Source organism: Dermacentor variabilis, chromosome 1 (assembly GCF_050947875.1).
Source record: "Dermacentor variabilis isolate Ectoservices chromosome 1, ASM5094787v1, whole genome shotgun sequence".
Taxonomy (NCBI): Eukaryota; Metazoa; Arthropoda; class Arachnida; order Ixodida; family Ixodidae; genus Dermacentor; species Dermacentor variabilis.
Window position 1 is genome coordinate 176,457,545 of NC_134568.1, and position 12,198 is coordinate 176,469,742.

At 47.5% G+C, this 12,198-nt stretch overlaps 1 protein-coding gene and 1 long non-coding RNA gene across 4 annotated transcripts in view; one reads left to right on the plus strand and one right to left on the minus strand.

The window, feature by feature from the left end:
* Positions 1–9,504, plus strand: part of LOC142588441 (uncharacterized) — an 83,935-nt gene extending 74,431 nt beyond the window's left edge. Inside the window, exon 2 of the long non-coding RNA XR_012829718.1 lies at positions 9,083–9,504. This is a non-coding gene — a long non-coding RNA (uncharacterized LOC142588441). The remainder of the gene's footprint in view (positions 1–9,082) is intronic.
* Positions 1–12,198, minus strand: part of LOC142588422 (E3 ubiquitin-protein ligase MARCHF8-like) — a 256,600-nt gene that overhangs the window by 119,984 nt on the left and 124,418 nt on the right. Inside the window, exon 1 of one of the 3 annotated variants that reach the window (XM_075700133.1) lies at positions 7,936–8,601. The exons of the other annotated variants lie outside the window; for them this stretch is intronic. The gene's annotated coding sequence lies outside the window, so the exon portion shown is untranslated. Of the gene's footprint in view, positions 1–7,935; positions 8,602–12,198 lie in introns of those variants that run through there. 3 annotated transcript variants of the gene reach the window in all.

Consider the following 12,198-nt stretch of genomic DNA (forward strand, 5'->3'; position numbering starts at 1 on the left):
CGATGGTCATTAAGAGTTACGGACTGGATTCTAAGGGAAAGGAAGCGTAGCAGGGGGCGACAGAAAGTTAGGTGGGCAGATGAGATTAGGAAGTTTGGAGGGACAACATGGCCACAAGTAGTACATGACCGGGGTAGTTGGAGAAGTATGGGAGAGGCCTTTGCCCTGCAGTGGGCGTAACCGGGCTGATGATGATAATGATCTCGGAGCACAGACACGCTAGAAGAATTCTTCCAACTGATACTGTGTAGAAACACGACTGCCTCTAACTTTTCAATACAAACATATCCACTTACTGCAGTCAACAAAAAGTTAATTATTCAATTTTAGTTAATTGGGCTGCTGACAGGGATAATTATAATCTCGCTTTGTGTCCCCCTGGTCACATAACTTATTTGCACACGTGGTCTTCGCGTGCCGCCGAGAATGCGACAGGCGCGTTCATGAAGCGAGACGTACGGATGATAACAGATAACCTGAAGCCAAGGTACGTTACGAGAATTTGGCAAAGTAGGTTAGCTTTGAGGAACGACATGCTTCAACTCTTTAATATGAGCGCATTGCCTGATGACTGCAACTAGGATTTGAAAACAACAACATTGCAATTGGCGCTGCAACCTTTGTCCGCCTGTCCATAGAACCCACGTGCAAAGTCTGTATTTGACTATAGATGTCACGTCTAGTTTAAATCAAGGAAACGTCAATTGCTAAAATGTTCGCGACTGAATGAGAGAGAAAGGGAAAAGGAAACGTTCCCAACACGCGAATCAGGCTACCAAATATGTTTCCAAAAGATATATGTGCTGTTTTGAGGTAAATCTTTGATGACGTCAAAAAGAATCGAATTCAAGGCCAGTATTCATAATAAGATCTTACGCTAGAATTGTTCATAAGAGAAAATTTCAGCCAATCCTGATGTTGGACATTCATTAGCGAAAGCGGCTGGTCAAAGGGAGACAGCACTTATGAGCGAAAGGCGTTGTAAATTCGACCGCAGTTTCGTGGCGAAGCCTGCCTGTGGAGCACTCGCTGCGAAATGTGCTGAAGTCAAGTGCCTGCGAAAAAGCGCCTAACGTAACAGACTATACCTCTTGTTAAAATAGCTGGAGCGCAGGGTGAGCATGAGAGCTGTGTTTGTTGACAAAAGAAATGACTTTTTTTTTAAACTCTGATACGTAGCCCCAATATAAATGACGCTGTCAAGCCGCGAAAACAAACGTACGCTTTCGTACTTGTAGTTCAGTGGGAAGAATAACAGAAAATAAAAGATGAAGCTGAATAGAGATGTCCGTGTCGCAAACATGTTATTGGACGACTGGTTTCCCCGCTACCCTTAGCTTCACACGCAGCAGGGTTTCGCACCAGTGTGTGGTTCCGAAGGACACGCGCAGAGCGCACTGGAAAATGAATGGCAAGAGAAGCTGTTTCTCTCTTTTTCTTCTTTTTTTAGCACTACTCACGATTGAGCGGGTTTTGTATCGCATGTCACACAAGCACAAAATTTCAGCGCTGTTTCAAGGATTTCTCATTGAGCCCGCGTAGCCGTACGGAAGGCCAGAAGTGCCTTCGTGGCACGCAACGCGCATCCTCCACGTGCAAAGAGCGTTCCGCAGCTCAAGGCACGAGACGCGTGCCGCAGACAAGACGCAGCGCCTAGCGATAGTCGATGGGACGAGCAGCGACTGCGGATGCTGTTCGTGGGGCGTATATGTCTTGCGGAACACTACGACGCTTGTGGCACACTGGCTCGTTCGAACGCTGAGTAACAGGAGAAAGCGACTGCCGTGGGCAACACTGAGTCCGATCGCATGTTCGGTACAGCCTGCCAAGGCCGCACGGCATGCGAAAGACCCGTGGCATCGGCAGGTGAGTCAGCGTGAATTAATTTACTACTCAGTGGGCGCATGAGCGGGAAGGTTGAATGAAGCAACTATACCGAGCACACGCAAACCAAAAGCAGTGAAACACGACGGCCGATTGCGTTTTGCTGCTTGCTAGCTGCGACAAAGTGAGATATTTGGAAATCCCCCCATTCCCCCCCCCCCCCCCCATGAGCGCAGTTACCAAAACAAAACTTCGAAGAGGAAAAGAAGAAAAGCGAGGGATTGACACAGGAAAGAAATAGCTTGTCACCGAATTACTGGTTATTCAAGATGATAGCTAATAAAGCAAGCATCCAAAATAAAAATTAAGAAAAGTCGCAGTTTCGCACGAAAGGCGAAGCATCGATTGCGATAGAAAATTAGCAGACAGCCATACGAAGTAAGGACAGTAGCTTTATCGGTCGTATAAGCTTGTAAACATTCGCTTACTAACTAAATAACAAACATGGTGTCACGCGCACAGGCAAACATGAACACATCACACTCAACGACCGCGGACACACCCTGTCAAAACGCTGGCGTGAGGAAGCGCGGCAGCTGCAGCGAGCCAACTGACCTTCGTGCTGTGTATCGCTTCTACGCAATTTGAGCGGAAAGAACACAGCATACACAAAGCTACGCGCCGTCGGCCCACCTAGTCTGTGCCCCCAAAGTAGATTGCTTTCAAGATGAAGCCCGCGCGACCACGCCACACGCAGTTGCTGCCGAAGTACAACGCCCCTTCCCTCGCCTTCCCCGGTGCCATGCGCGCGACGGAAGACGGCGCTATTCGTTCCTCCCCGCTTTCCACCCTAGCGCACGCGAGATTGAGCCGCGATCGTCGGCTCACCCTCGCACGATTTCACTCGCACATACAGCACACGGCGCGCGTGGATGGTGTCATCGCCCTCGGACTTTATACGGAACACCACGGCGACGGCAAAATGCGCCTGCCTGAGTGTCCATATATTTGCTAGCGCAATCAAAAAAAAAAGAAAGCGACACCTCTCACACATACACGCACACAAAAGGCGAAAGTGTACGCAGTCCGCGCACGATGCGCAAACACGACTAGCATATCCTGCACGCGCGCTCCACATTTTCAAATACACTTTGGTGTCCTCTGAAATTGCAATATTTAATAACGTGCAAGTACTGTTGAGTTTCCATAAGCATCTTTAGGTGCTCGTGAGGGGGTCATAAAGTACATAAAAATGGAACGCTTTCTACAAATAAACAACTTGGTACAGACGAGTTAACTTGTGCCAAAACTCCACGCTGCAGTGTTTGAGAATACGTGAGCTAAATTCTTTCAAGACATCGGTGTGACACAGAAATGGGCCGTGACTTCAGCAGCGAAGAAGATATAGACGAAGATGGGAAACTGTTGAGCTATGTAGCGCTCTTGAGTATTATAGTCTAGAAAAGAATAGATATTGTCATGACTCTATAATGCTCGTTCATTCGACACAGTTTGGTGTAAAAGCCACCCCCCCCCCCCGAAAAAAAGACAAAGAAAGAAAGAGAAGTACGCAGGCGAAAATGGTTTCTTCGTTTCACTTGGCAGTGAACGGTATCCTGTGGCAGAAGTAAATACAGACGGCTGTAATAGGAAGACGTCGTGGATGACGGACGAACAAAGCGGATTTATCAAGTGGCTCCCTCCGGCGCCGCGTGTGACATCTATCTGTCTGCGAGCGCCGCGCAGATCATGCACCCCGCAGGGCCGACCGCGAAAGGCTGGCAGCGGCGCCCCAACGGCTCGCGTCCAAGGACGGCTTCTAGCAAAACTTCCCTGCGCAGCTACGGCACCAAGACCACGCATGCTTTCGCGCCCGGCGACGGTGCTCGACTGCTTTAAGGCAGTAAACAAGCGACAAACTGTCTACCTACCTCTAGCGGGAAGCACTGGCGACGGGCTTGCTAGTTCTCTGTGGTATACATGGCCGCTGAATGCGCAACAAGCAATTAGCGAAGGAAACGGAGAGGCGGGAGTACCATCAAAGCTGGCCTTTTACAGCGAGCCGCTTACTTCTCTTTTTCTCACTTGATAAAACTATTGGATGAAATGATTGGGACGTCGCCCACCTGGGTATAGTGCTTCGCTGAACGTAACTAATGCGTTCACGGACCCAATTCTGCCGTCGATCGACTTTATCGCTTGTTTTCTTTTGGTAATACTCGTGCAATAAAGTTGCGACCTACGAGATCACGTTGTGGCGCTAATGGGTACTCGCTTGCAGGTGTGGCTACTGCTGTGCTCCTGTCTCGCGGGAAGGTCAGGCGTCTGCAACAGCGCTGGTCCAAGTCTGCGCACAGCAATGCAGGTGTAGCTTCGCTAGACGCACACAGCTGTAGCCGGGTCACTCGCTGCAGCTCTGTGTCAGAAGCAAACGGAGCTCACCCACGCCTGGCTGCCTATCGCAGTTTGTTGGATGTGTAAATGTACTTCTTTTTTTTTTCCCTAAATACACGCAATGTTGAATGGCTTATAATCATAAGCAGGTTGCTTGAACTATTTTGTGGCGCAATGCAAGTTATATATGTTTTACATTACTGGGTTACAAAAACAGTTAATGATAGGCGTGAAAATTGAAAGCGCGGTGTGTACTAAGGTGCCGACAGCCGAACAAATCTTCCCAGTTGTCCCCGCTGTGTTCAGGCAACGTAGAATCGCAAGTTTTCCATGTACCTTACAAGAATATCTAGAATATAGCGCCCAACGTTTTTCATGGCCAATTAGAAGCGAACACTACGTCTTTACCTTTCAAAATTACCAAGAACACTTCAGTGTAATTCCTTCCAGTGCTTTCTTAATCTTAGGTTATGAGAAAGAAAATAACATTTGCCGGGGCTAGCTTCTCGTTATTATTGCGCGTCTCGAAACAAGGAAGTTCGTTGTGATATAAAAGTTGCGTTAGAGTCGTGGCTAACACACACGAAAAAATATTGCCCCAAGAGCACAGCCGTTGCGAAGGCTGCCAAGAAGCACTTCTTGAACGGGTAAACAGATGCCAGCTCAGACAAACGCCTCCGTCAGGTTTATGTAGGAGAGCCAGCTAGTTCGTGCTAGAGTTCTCTCGAGAGCCACGAGTTATTGTGCAGATCACGCGAAGCAGAAGCGTCGGCTTTCTGTCTCCTAGCTGACCTTTTCACCGCTATGTACACACATAATGACAAAATACTTAGGGTCACTTAAGTACGATTTCAACAAACAATAACAGGCGCATTTCTTTGTGTTAAGTGCATTTTCTTCACAAAACTGTAACTTTAAATATGGCGTTCTTTTCTTATATTGACGCTCTTGCGAGGACAATGATTTTGTTAGTTGCAGGCGGATCGCAGATGAAAGGGGAAAAAAGGCATCTTATCTCCTATACGAATACGTGGGTGAAATGCCGCTACATTGCGTCACTTTATCAGCACACATAACTTAATGCAACGACATGTACACGGATCACAGTGCTATGACCGTTCTCATTTTCATCAATACTAAATCATGTCAGTAAATCGTCTTACTTGTATAGCGCCATCAAAAAGAAGAAAAAGGAGCAGGCGTGTCTCCGTTCCCGTTTTTCTAGTTCTGCCTCATCAGTTACTTCCATTCCGCAAGACAGAAGATGAGCGGCCAGTGGCAACTCTGTTTGCCTGCTGTTGCCTTCGAAGTGCACGCTAAATCTTTGAGGCTGCATTGCACACTGTGGAAATAGCACATAAGCGATGGATCTGATTTTTAGTCTGCCAACGCTGCCACACTGAAGCTTTTTTCTCCTCCGACTCATGCACTCTAATGCGACTGCTTGGGTGCGTTGGTAAGACATGATTTGAAACATTAAGTCGAAGCAGACGAAGACGGTGAAAGCAGACATCAGACACACGAGCGCTAACTTGCAACAATTTATTGAGAATAGCAAAGCGGTATATAAAGGCATGTCGTGAACGCAAAGACAATCTTTTGCTGTCTGCGCTTGCGTGATGTAGGGCCGCGACATGCCTTTATTTTCCACTTTGAGCTTCTCAGTAAATTGTTGCAAGTTAGCGCTCGTGCGCCTCCCGTCTTCTTTCAGCGTCCTCGTCTGGTCGCGCTTAAAGTATTTAGTCCTGCACTCTGTTGACTCCCGTGAACTTACGCGCGCGCGAGACTACAAGAAAAAAAGTAGGGACGTTAAACCGAGCTCAGTTGGCTGTACACGCAACATTTGGCGAGGGAAAATGGGACAAGAAAGGAACAGATGAGGAAAACAAGAGATAGAGGAGTTAATATGCGAGCACGCACACAACCGAGGGTTCACTGGAAAGCTCAAATTCACACTTGTTCACAAAGCACTTCATGCGCTAAAGCGGTTCGTAACAACAGAAACTATAAAGTCAATGGTGACAGCAAACACATTAGCAAATTCGGCCTTTCAATTACGAAATTTTCTCACGAACATAATATTTGCGAAGTTCGCCACTTCAATAATTAATCATGCTTCGTGACGACACGACAGCAAAGTGAAATTTGCTGCAGCGTCACCATATGCTTCGTCGACACGTAATCATATCCTCTGTTGGAAACACTGTATTCCTGGAGCTTGCCATCGGTTTCTATCTTCGCTTACAAACCGAGCGCAAGCTTGCTGAAGGGCATCAAAGCCACCTGCGACGGGGCGATGTACACACGCAGTCGTTTAATATCCGGGAGTTGACGTAAACCGAGAGCGATTTATAGCGCTGTTACACGGCAGCCGAAACTGCGGTTAAGCCACTAACCGTGGTTGACCGCCAACCGAGCTTGGCAACCTCGGCTTAGTGTAACCGACGTTTCGGAAACGGGCAAAATGGCGGACGGTACTTCTCCCGAGTGCAGCGCTGGCGCTTCCCAGATATCTTCCAAAAAGCGTATCATTTGGCTTGACGCGACAACTGAGGCACTGATACGCATTTGGGAAGATAATCTGCCGCTCTGCGCTCAAGTAGTCGAAACGCGCACCTCTAGATAGAGATGACGGCTACGCACAAATGTCAAAATTTAAGAACAGCGCAATCCAACTGGACAAGTGAGACACACACAAACGCTGTGTGTTTGTATGCGTCTCACTTCCTTGTTCAGTTTCATGGCGCTGCTTTTAAACTTATAACTTCAGTATTTTTAACATGTATTTTCTTGTGATAATTTGTGCAATGTGAAATTGCAGTGTACATACGTTAACACCTGAAAGCACTGCCTTTTCTTCCTTTTTTCTTCTTTTTTTGTAAATGCAAGCGTATAGTTCCAAGGTGCATTCGCGTAAAGTTGTACTCCCTTTAATTATGTAACCAATGTTTGTTAGTTGAAACATTCATTTGTTCATTCAGAATCTTTTTTACCTTTTTGTTCAGTGGACTTCATTTTATTTTATTTTTACCCATTTGTGACCCTTAATTCTGATTTTCTATATATAGTTGTATTCCCAACAGGCATTCTCACGACTGAGAGCAGGAGTATCGTAAATAACCTACACGTGCAAAACGCAGTCTTACACGTTAAAACTCTCAAATATGAGAATTGTTTTGCTGAAAAATAACATCTTTATGCCATTTTATTCAAATGTCGAAGAAAAATGATTCAAAATGAAGCCTATACGCCTATCACATGACGCGTCATCAGACCATTTACCGTGGTCGGGATAGCCCGTGTAATTCTAGCGGACTACGGTTCGCGTTAACCACGGCTGAGCGAGTTAACCACGGTTAAGTTTAACCGCGGTTAAGCTGCCTGTGTAACTAGAGTATTAGAGAAAGAAAGACAGTGATCGCGTGAAACGGGTGAGTCGGTTATAGCACACCGTGCCGCGGACAGGCATACAACTGCTCGCGCCTACTTAGAGCGCCATTCGAGTCAACGTATTCTGTTTCTGTCATCGCATCTACAGGCTGAACGTGTGTACTGTTCTATACAATCGCGTCGTCAGACAGCACGGTGCCCAGACCAAGGCATGAGCTAACCAGCGAGAATGAGGTTGACGCGCCTACAGAGACGTTCGGGCTTGAGCAATACACGCCGCTGCGTGCTTTTAGTGGGGGCTGCACCCAACAGTTTGTGTGTACTCACGGAAGCGACGACGCGCTCGGACGACAGCGTGGTGGCGGCAGTCGCAGCCCTTCGGTATGTGCCGCAAACGTTAGGGCGGGGTAACCAGCGCGGGACAGGCGCTCGCCGTTGTGCCACTGGCGGCGGCGTTCTCAGAGCACGCGCGGCCTCCTGTCGGCATGGGGCTCGGCGAGGCTGCGCGCCGCTGCTCGCGCCCCGCGCTGACGTAAGGGCTCCGGCGCAGCTGCGTCTCGCAAACACAAGTGCATCACGTCGCGCGCAGCTGAACCTCGAGCCCGCTTGCTGTTCAAGGGCGCGCGCTTCGCCGCCTCCTGACGGCTTCGCGAGCAGAGGGGAAATGTGAACGCTCGGCTTGCGCCCGACCGCTGGGCTGCGGCACTGCCTGTCCCGACATTGCAAGCATATTTAGCGCCAGCGAACAAGGACGGAACCCGAACCTGAATACGCGGAAAAGCCTGTGCGGCGGATTCGAAGGTGCTCTCATTTCAGCCTGGAAGAAGGTGTGAAAAAAAGCGCGTCAAAAGTTCAACGAGCAAGCGAAATTGGGCCAATCACCGGCACCGAGGTAGGATAGCGCGCAGTTAACTGAACTCCAGCTGAACAACTTGGAAGCAGCATGGTTGCGACTACTCCATTTCACTTATGGAAAACAGAGCCATATGTACGTGTTAAAGAAAGAATGAAAGAAAGAAAGAGAGAAAGAAAGAAAGAAAGAAAGAGAGAAAGGAAAAAAAACCAACAATTGATTTGGTTTCGTTTCGTTATTTCCAGAATTTATTCCCCATGCGGCAAGTCTTCTTCGGCGAAGTGAAAGTGGAAATTTTTCTTACATTTGTGGTGCGATAACTTCAGCTACAGAAAGAAGACAAGAAGGAACAAAAATCTAGGACTGCCGCACGACGGCACGCACGCAGAGAAATGCGTCGTTCCATCTAAACGAAAACAGTGCCTGTGTCGGACGCGTGACAATCCGCTTAGAATGTTTGTGCGACAGCTGTGGCTCCGGAATTCCATACGCTGTGCGAACACTGGTTAAAGTTCAGCCGCGTCTTCTTCTGACAATCACATTTAGTCGGCAAAAAAAACTGCCTCCACAAGTATGTATGAAAATATTGTCTCATATGCGGTTGCTTTTCTAAATACGCAGTGTTACGGTCCACTTTGTGCGGCAATGAATGGAACAGATACCAAGCGCCTGTTGACGACGGCGTGCCTTATCGTCAAGCTCGCCAACATGAAAAGGCTTGTCCGTCGGGTATGTGCGACGGGATTATGTGCGGAATGTGCAAAGCCTACTCTCCTTTGACCTACGTACGTTCACCCCCGCCAGGGAGTGGTTTCTTTCCGTATTCCTCTGTGTGGATTGACAAGGCCCTCTACCAGGGAGCATCAAAAGATGAGGTCGCCCGGATGGTGGAGGGTACAAGAAGGCCAGCGAGCCGCCACGTGTAGTTAGGTCTTCTCTGCCCTTGCGTGCCGGTGCACGCACGCTGAACGTTTGTTTCTTTTTTCTCTTGGAACGCATCGCCCACCCGTAATGATGTATTAAAAATATGTTGTTTGTTTTCACATCATCTCGCCTTCCCTGCCGAACCCTCTCCGATGGTCAAAAGGGTTCGAACTCCACGCAGGCGCTGATGGAGGTCACAAAACCCCCCAGCAGTGCGCAATCGGTAGGAATAAAGGCGTTTCGTGTTGCGGGAAAGTTCGCGAGGCGCCACCTTGTCCATGGAATTAGGCTCTGCGTCGAAGATTGGTTGTACTACGTATAGGACATATGAAACGTGGTCACTGCTCGTGCACAAATAATTTAAAATTCAACGGACACTGAGAGTAAATACTTATACCCCTGTCACACTGGGAGTTTTAATGTCATTCGAATGGCATTCGGTGCAACCAATGTCATTCGCCCGCGGAGGTGCTACACTCGAAAAAATAATGGAATTCGGTGGTGATATCAATGGCGATCATTCCGAAAAAAAGAAAACGTGGCAACTAAAGTAGAACAAGGTAGGTATAAAGTGCTTGCATAAGCAATCCATATATTTAAATATATTTTTGGGACATCACTTCAAGGAAAAAAAATATATTTTACTAATGCCTATAAAAAAGTTCTACTTCAGAATATGTGGCCACTATAAGCCAAAACAAGGCTTAGCCACCTGAGTAGCCGATAAATTCAAAACAAACAAAATGGCTGACATGGCGACGCTGGACGACGACGCTAAGTTGCAGGGGGTGAAGTGATTAGTTGCTGCGTACTTTTGCGTTATGAGGAAGGCGTAATAATCAAAGGAAGCGATTAGACGTTCTATGGCCGATGAGCAGAGTGGCGGCGGCCAGACGCTGCTGAGCTGGAGAGTAACAACATTTTGCGACAGCCTGCCGCACAGATTTTGTCTCTTTAAAGTAACAAGTCCATTAAAACACGCAAACGTTATTATTTCTATACGAGTACGGTTTTCAATGTGCAAATACCGTGTCCTGTTTTGCTTTGTTTCTGGGGTTGAGAGTACACATTCGCTCCGAGTGCGAAGCCGAATGAGTTTCTCGAACTTATTCGATTGCGGAAGTCATTCGGTGCTAATGACATTTAATATCGCTGTGTAGCAGCCGAATAATGTCATTCGATGCTAATGCCATTCGGTTCGAATGACATTAAAACGCCCAGTGTGACATGGGTATAAATTTTCCGAACTCTCTCCGAAGTAAAAACATCGGCTATCGTGCAGCAGCATGAAGGCTAAACATCTTGGCTTTCGCCCTCGAACTATGGCCGCGATAAATATTTTACGCCGCTTTAATATCTTGGTGCATAACAGGTCCATATAGAGCGATAAAATTCTCGTGAATTAGGCCGGTCGAGCTCATTTCTTTTATTTTTTCGAATGCCTTATAAATATTTTATTGAAAAACGATTTAACAAGTCTTAACAAGGTGCTGCTACTGTTTAAGAAGACACAGGCAGATAGTGCAGAAATTTCGAAGTCCTGTCGCCATTAGTATATGGATATGGTGTCGCTTTACGACGTGTATCAAGCATGTGCTCAGTACTTCCACGGGTGATGTGCCTGAAGTTCAACCTACGAAACGAACTTAACTTTCTTTCTTTGATCACGCGTCAGAGGTGCTGCTACACGCGTCAGAGGCGCTGCTAACGACCGAGCAATCTAAAATATCATTCTAAGGCGGGAAACTCGTTTTGACATTAGGAAACAAAATCATACCCCTGAGCGTCCCACAGGCAGGTCGAGCGCGTGATTGAAGCAACCTGAGCCTGGGTCATCTTCTGTTTCGTGTTGCGATAGCGCGGTCGAAGCTGCTGCCGCAGTCAGCTGCCGGGAGCGACAGCAAGTCCGACAGGGTGCATCGACGCCGCTTCTACGGTACATGCGTGCCAACATTGGTATATTTCAGTGCTGCCTGCATTTGACACATAGCGCGTGGAGTTTAGATTAATAAAAAGCAAAAAAAAAAAAGAGCTACATCCTTTCACATAATGGGGCGTATCTACATACTGTAAGATATCCTGCCTCTCCAGACTCTGTCGCCTAAAGGTAAAGTATAATGCATATCCTGTGTCATGAGTGACTATGAATCCACGGAATGAGATGTTAAGTGAACTGAATTGAATGGGGTTTTACATGCTAAAACCACGATGTGATTGTGCGGCACGCCGTAGTGGTAGAATACGGATTAATTTTGACGACCAGGGGACCTCTAACGAGCTCCCAATGCACGGGACACGGGCGTTCTTGCATTTAGCCTTCATCGAAATGCGGCTGCCGCGGCCGGGATTTGATCAGGCGACCTTGTGCCAAGCAGCGCAACTTCATAGCCGCTAAGCCACCGCGGCGGGTGGTATATTAAGTGAACAGCTATAAAGAGTAACACACACACACACACACACACACACACACACACACACACACGCACACGCACACGCACACACACACACACACACACACACACACACACACACACACACACACACACACACAAGCCGTTAAAACTTTCTATGGACAAAATACCGGTACGTCATGGCGAATGCCTGTCGTTAGCATTTAATAAAACCATCGTTGAAAAACTAATGCGCGGCAAGTAAACTAATATAGAAAATCCGTTCGAAGCGCCTAGGAGTCTACTATAGTAGCTGGATGGAGTACTCTTATTGACCAGTTGAATACGCAGTTTCTCGTTCCAGGTGGCGGCATGATGATCAGCTAATTCCTAGCCACGCTGACCACCAGTGAGTGGAGTAAC